Genomic DNA, 7598 nt, shown 5'->3' on the forward strand with positions numbered 1-7598 from the left:
TAGATAAATAAATGGTTAATAAGTCCATGAAAAGAAAACATAATTAGTCATCATGAAAATGCAATTAAAACCATAAATGCCACAATAAATATCTTTAGAATGGTTGACACAAAAAATACTGACAATACCAAGCTGATACGTGGCATCATCAGAGCTCCCATACATTGCTGGTGGGAGCATTAATTGGGACAAGGTCTCTGGAAAAAACTTCAAAGAATCTGCTAAAATTGAACCTGGGCACATCCTGTGACCCAGCAGTTCTGCTCGAGGACACACACGCCACAGAAACGCACACGTGTGTCCCCCAAAAGCCAGGTACTCTGTGTTGGCAGCAGCATTATTTGTAACTGGAACCCAGCCAAATGCCCATCGACAAAAGAATAATTAAATTGTGATGCATTCATACAATAGAAGGACTAAACCACAGCTCTGTGCAACATAATGGGGGCTGGGGGTGAGGGCAGCACCAGCTGGGCGGGGGGGGGGGGGGCGTGTTGCTGCTCGGGGTTTGTTTCTTAGTCTGGATGCTAGTGGCACAGGTATGTTTCATTTTCTGGGAAAACTCACCGAACTAATGATGTGTGCCCTTTTCTGTATATTATGCTTCAAGAGAAAGTTTTAAAAGGTTGTTGAATGAATGCCTACCCACTTCGCATTTTGAAAGATCGTGACAAACTGAAGTTGGACAAATTCCCATCAAGGAAGATGAAAGCGCCCATTTCCCCACAGCCTCACCGGCAGTGAGCATCAGTTTTTAATCTGGGCCAGTCCGATGGGTGAAAAATAATGTCTCCACGAGGTTTATTTACTGCAGTTGAGAACGACAAAGCTGCAGCTCCACCTGGAATTGTGGTGCATGTGTCAGAACAGACATGTTTTCCCAGGTAATTAATGAATAGTAAGAGCTTCTGGAACTGTTAAGGGCCATAGAGTTCACCCCTGAGGGGCTGTGACCCCTCGGCCGACAATTCTGACAAATGCCCTGATGGCTGTCTCTGGGCATTTAGAGTTTCCTCCCTTCTTCCATTTATTTCCCTATTTTTAATATTTATTGACTTATTTGGCTGCAGTGGGTCTTAGTTGTGGCACACGGGATCTTTAGTTGCGGCAGACAAACTCTTAATTAGTTGTGGCATGGGGGGTCTAGTTCCCTGACCAGGGATCAAACCCTGGGCCCCTTTAGATGCAGCAGGCAGGATCTTTAGTTGTGACATGAGGGATCTAATTCTCTGACTGGGGACTGAATTCCCTATTTTTAATACCTGGAGTTGGGAAGTCATTTTTGGAGGCCACAACAGAAAAGGGATAGAAATTTGACAACCAAAAAATGGAATCATTTTGAGAGGGTTAAATCACCATAAACAAAGTCAAAAGGCAAGCAGCAGGGACTTCCTAGGTGGCACAGTGGTTAAGAATCTGCCTGCCAATACAGGGGATACAGGTTCGATGCCTGCCCTGGGATGATGCCACATGCCAAGGAGCAACTAAGCCCTATTGAGCCTGCGCTCTAGAGCCTGTGAGCCACAACTATTGAGCCCATGTGCCGCAACTACCAAAGCCCATGCTCTTAGAGCGCGTGCTCCATAACAGGAGAAGCCACCCCAATGAGAAGCCCACGCACCGCAATGAACAGTAGCCCCCACTCACCACAACTAGAGAAAGCCCATGTGCAGCAATGAAGACCCAATGCAGCCAGTAAATAAATAAATAAATGTATTAAAAAAAAAAAAAGACAAGCAGCAGACTGGGAGAAGTGTTTGTAACATCTATGATGAAGCTTAAGATCCAGAATATATAAAAAGCTGCTACAAACCAATAAGAAAATGACAAAGAGCCTAGGAAGGATGTAGTCAAAAGATATGAGCCCACACAGAAGAGGAAATAGGAATGACCCAGAATAATATGCAAAGATGTGCAGACTTGCTGGCAATCAGAGGAAATAAAAATAATGTAAATCAGTACAGACTGTTTGGAAATGCATTTGGGAGAATCTATCAAATGACCTGTAAAAATGCCCCTTCCCCTGGACCAGTGATTCCACCTCCAGGAATTTATCCTACAGATACACATATATCTGGAAATGACATATGTGTAAGGATATTCACGCCAGCTTTGTTTGTAGGAGCAAAAGATGGGAAACAGCTTAAATGTCCCTCCATATGGACCTGCTTAAAAAAAAAACAACCCATGCATATAATGGACCACTATGCAGCCATGCCAAACAATAAGCAGGCTCTGTATTGATACAAAAAATATCTCCAAATTATTCTAAGTGCAGAAGGGCAAGTTACAGAACCATGTGTCATATGATTCCATTTTTTGAAAAATCAAAACATTGTGTTTCCATATGTTCACGTAATTGAATAGAATTACACACCAGATACAACAGATACACAGCAAACTTGCCTAATGATCATCTCTGTGGAGGGGAGGGGAGAGAAGACAGGAAAGGGTGATTTTTCTTTTTAAATCAAATTTACTGAAGTCTACTTTACATACAATAAAATGTCAATTGATTTTGGCAAACACACCTGTGTAACCACCATCCCAATCAAGACGCAGAACATTTTCAACACTGCAGAAAGTTCCATGGTTCCCTCCTCTTCTGGTCAATGCCTTACCCCAGCCTCAGCCCCAGGCAATCACTGATCTGCTCCCTGTCACCATTTACTAGATTTCCCTTTGTTAGAATTTCACATAAATGGAATCATACAGCATGGCTTTTTTTGTGATATTCCATTGTCTGCATCTTGGTTCTCTAGCTGTTTGGATTGTTTCAAGTGGGAGGCTATTTATGAAACAAAGTGGCTGTGAACATTCACATAAAAGGTTTTCTGTGGACATGCTTTCATTACTCTTGGTAAATACCTAGGAGCAGAATTGCTGATGTAGGGTTGGTGTATATTTATGTTTAGAAGAAACTGTTAAATGGTTTTCCAAAGTGGTTCATCCATTTACCTTCCCTCTGACAATATGAGTGTTCCAGTAGATCCACGTCATGGTTTTTTTAAAAAAATATTTATTTATTTATTTATTTATTTGGTTGCACTGGGTCTTAGTTGCAGCAGGTGGTCTCCCTAGTTGCAGCTTGAGGCTCCTTAGTTGCAGCAGGTGGGCTCCTTTAGTTGTGACATGTCGTGGGTTTTAATTTGCATTTCCCTGATGACTAATGAAATCAAGCATCTTTTTACCTGCTTATTGGCTATTTGCATTGTCTCTTTTGTGAAGCGTCCATTTAAGTGTTTTTCTGTTGGGTTGTATTTTTCTTCCTGGTTTGTAGGAGTTCTTTATATATTCTGCATACAAATGCTTGTTGAATGTCTGTACTACCAACACTGTCTTATTTGCGCCTTGCCTTTCCATTCTTTTAATGATGTCTGTTGACGAACAGAAGTTATTCACCTTAACGTACTTCAGTTTGTCCAATTTTTCCGTACACTTAGTGTTTTTGTGTCAATAAAGATATTTGACAACTATTTATTGAGCACATACTATGTCTCTGGCATGACTGCTCTAGGCATTGGGAACAGACAGTCCAAACTCCACTTTTAGGAAGCTTTCCTCCTAAAACACTTGCACACTTGCACAGACTGCATGTGGATATCCTATGCTTCTATTTGCTATGGCTTTTACTGTTTCTACAGTACAGTTAGCAGAGGGGGGTTTACTGTGATGCTACTGCTGCCAGGGCCTCAGGACCCTCACTTGTTCAGGCCCTTGTCAAGACCCTGCACCTAGTGTGTTGGTAGTTTTATAGTTTTTCCCAAAGAGGGCCCCCCAAATTGTATGCGCCTCAGGCCCCACAAACCCTGGCTCCACCTGACTATACTAGAAAATTGGAAGCCACAGAGACGCTCATCAATTGGGTGATGGCTGAATACGTTATGTCGCAGAGCTCTACTTGGCTGTTAAAAAGAAAAAGCAAGCTCTCCACATAGCATAGAATTGTGGTTAAGAGCATGGACTCAGGAGCCAGAGAGTCTGGATTCAAATCCCAGCTCTGCTACGTACTCGCTGTGCAGCCTTGGGCAGGTTACCCAACCTCTCTGGGCGTCAGCTGCTCTGTCTGCAAAATGAAGGGTAATGAGCGTCTCTATCTTGCTCGGTTGTTTCAAAGATTAAATGAAGCCATATACGTAAAGTGCTTAGAACAGGGCCTGGCACATAGTAGGCACTGTCTGAGTGTTTGTAATGACACCAAAGTACAGCAATCTCGCTTGGAACTTCAAGAGAAATACAGATGGTTAAAAAGGAGGGGAAATTCTGCAATCGGTGCTCGAGACTCCTCACAAATGCTCTCACCTTGTGACCCACTGATGGCGCTCTTGGGAACATGCCCGAAGGAAAAGGCCAGAAGTTTGAGGAAAAGCATAAGGCAGAGGCAGGCCCGAGGCAGGTTGGTCAGAGCCCTGTGTAGGATGAAAGGAATCATGGTCACAGCTGTGGGGGAGGGAGGCGTCTGCAGCCACTAACCGAGGGGTCGGACGCATGTGTAATACCTGGGGTGTGTCTATGTTTGGATGCTTTGTGGGAAAAGCAAATAAGCTCAGCCCGCATCCATGGTGGGTTTCATCGAACTAACCCCGTGCCCAAAGTCTCTTGGGTGGGGGATTCCAGAGGATTCGTTTTCCTTCTTTTTACTTTTTCCAGTTTTCCTAAATTTTCTACAATGGAGAAAACTTAAAAAAAAAAAGAAACTCGAAATGTGGACCAAATTTCTGCAAAAAAGAACATGTAAAGATGTTTGCTATTACGTTATTGGAAGAGAAAAGACCAGAAACAGGCCAGACGTGGAACAGGAAATAGGTTTTTTACAATAACTTGAATGGCATGCTAAACAATGGGATATTTCGCAGCTTCTAGCAAATCTAATTTTGAAAGAATTTATAATAATCCTGAGAAATACTCATGATTAGCCACAGAAAGTATTGAATGGAGAGGACACAAAATGACATTCAGTAAAACCCTTGGGCTCACGTGGAGAACTTGCCATGCGTCCTCCCCTCTCAGGTTCCTCCCCAGTCCACCGCTCAACGCAACTGCTCCGGTCAAAGTCAGTGGTGACCTCAGCGGTCAAAGTCAATGGTGCCCTCAGTGGTCAAAGTCAGTGGTGACCTCAGTGGTTAGTCTTTGGTCTTCATCTGTCGTCCTCATCTCAGCAATAATCAGCAGCCGATGCTCGCTCCTTTTCCCCAGGACTAACCTCCTTTTCCCACTCCCAGTGCCAAAGCAACCGCCTTCTCTGAGGGCATAAGTGTGTTTTGCCACTTTCCTGGCTGCCATGAGCTGTGAGGGTCAGCACATTCACATCTTGAGGTGCCACGTGGAAATTTGGTGGCGCTCTCACCTCTAAAAAGCCTGGCCCAGTTTCCCCATATTGTTTCCCAAAGTCCCTGCCCTGGCCTGTCACCCCTGAAACTCACAAGGGAAGCCTTCCTTGTCTCTCCCAGCTTCTGGAGCTTTGCTGGCGATCTTTGCCATTTCTTGGCTTGTAGATATATCACTGCAGTCCTCCATCTTCACATGACTGTCTTTTCCTTCTGGCCTGTCTGTCTGTGTCCAAATGTTCCTTTTTTATAAGGAACATTTTTATAAGGAACATATTTACAGTCATATTGGATTAGGGCCCACCCGATGACCTCATCTGAACTTGACCATCTGCTAAGACCCTATTTCCAAATGAGGTTACATTCACAGGTCCTGGAGTCTGGACTTCAGTATATCTCTTCTAGGGACAGAATTCCACCCATAAGACCCCCCACTATTCCACCCTCCATGCGGCAGCCCGAGGAGCAAAGCACAAACCCGATTCTGTCCTTTCTCTGCTCAAAGTTCTTCCAAGACAATGGAATGTTATCAGCCCTAAAAAGAAAGGAAGCACTGCCACGACACACGTGAACCTTGAAAATATGATGCTGAGTGAAAGAAGGCAGACACAAAAGACCTCGTATTGTATAATTCCATGTAAGAGAAACGTCCAGAACAGGCAAATCCATGGAGCCATAATGGATTGGTGGTTCCCTGGGGCTGGGGGTTGGGGGTGGGGAATCAGGAGTGACTGCTAAGAGGTAGAGGGTTTATTTTGGGTGTGATGGAAATGTTCTAGAATCGATTGTGGTGATGGATGCACAGCTCTGTGAAGATGAGAAAGTTGTTGAACTACACACTTTATTTTTTATTTTTTTAAATACTTTTTATTTATTTATTTATTGGCTGCGTTGGGTCTTCGTTGCTGTGCACGGGTTTTCTCTAGTTGTGGCGAGCGGGGGCTACTCTTCGTTGTGGTGCATGGGCTTCTCAGTGTGGTGGCTTCTCTTGTTGCAGAGCAAGGCTCTAGGCGCACAGGCTTCAGTAGTTGCGGCACGTGGGCTCAACAGTTGTGGCTCTCAGGCTGTAGAGTGCAGGCTCAGTAGTTGTGGCACACAGGCTTAGTTGCTCTGTGGCATGTGGGATTTTCCCAGACCAGGGATCAAACCTGTGTCCCCTGCATTGGCAGGCAGATTCTTAACCACTGCGCCGCAGGGAAGTCCTTAAACTACACACTTTAAATTGGTGAATTTTATGGTATGTGAATTATATCTCAAAAAAACTATCAAACACCTTCCCTGGCTCCCCAGCGCCCTCTGGAGGGAGCTCAGGCTCATTGCCCGGCCCCACATTCTGATGCATCCCGGTCGGATGACCCCATCCCGGTCGGATGACACAGAACTCACAAGAGGCTACAAAGCCACACACAGAGGGACACTGCCACGGACACATACAGGGAGGACCCCAGTTATAAAGACTCACTTTGCCACACAATCCCACCCGGACACACCCCCAGACACAGCTATGGACCAGGTGGCCCCGTGGCCTCGCCCACCATCCCAGCCAGACACCAAGGTGGGGATTCTGCCTGCTGTTGAGTATGTGTATCTCAATTGTGCATTCCAGAATTGGGGAAGTTATCACAGGATGAATTCGGGGATGCCCTGGGCGCACGACGAGACGGAACTGAGTGGAAAAAAACTATTGGTCACCTGATCTCCATGAGCCCTCCCCACTCTGACTGGTTGGCCTCCGTGATGTTTGGGGTCTTCGGGAATCAGCATCATTTCAGAGCCAGTGTCCGGTGGTCCCCGAAATGTCCGATTATTTCCTTTTCTGCAGTGTACAGTGACCCTGGTCAAACGGCGTAGGTCCCTTTGGGGAAAACGAATTTTGGGCAGTGTCCTGGGGTCCTTCCTCGAGGGGACCCGGCCTCCTCTCATTCAAGAGGCTCTGGGTCTGTAACCTGGCTCAAGTCTGGAGATTGATGGAGGGGACGTGACTCTGGTTTTAGGATTCAGGTTAGACTTTGGTTCACTAGACCCAAAACTCTTCCGCGTATACAGACCAAGTCAGAACTTAGTGGACAGGACATCTGTTTCCCTCCTAGGAGCTCCGTAATCAACTCCCAGCGTCACCTTCTCTTCTGATTGCTGTTTGCGGGGAATGTCCCTTGTGGTGGCCACGCCCACCTCGCCTTTGGCAGCTGCCGCCCGGGATCCGATGATCCCCACTGCACCTAGGTTTCCCAGTTCCGGGGCGGCCCCCGTGAGGTCTGGTCTGTAGAGAAG

Source organism: Hippopotamus amphibius, chromosome 16 (assembly GCF_030028045.1).
Source record: "Hippopotamus amphibius kiboko isolate mHipAmp2 chromosome 16, mHipAmp2.hap2, whole genome shotgun sequence".
Taxonomy (NCBI): Eukaryota; Metazoa; Chordata; class Mammalia; order Artiodactyla; family Hippopotamidae; genus Hippopotamus; species Hippopotamus amphibius.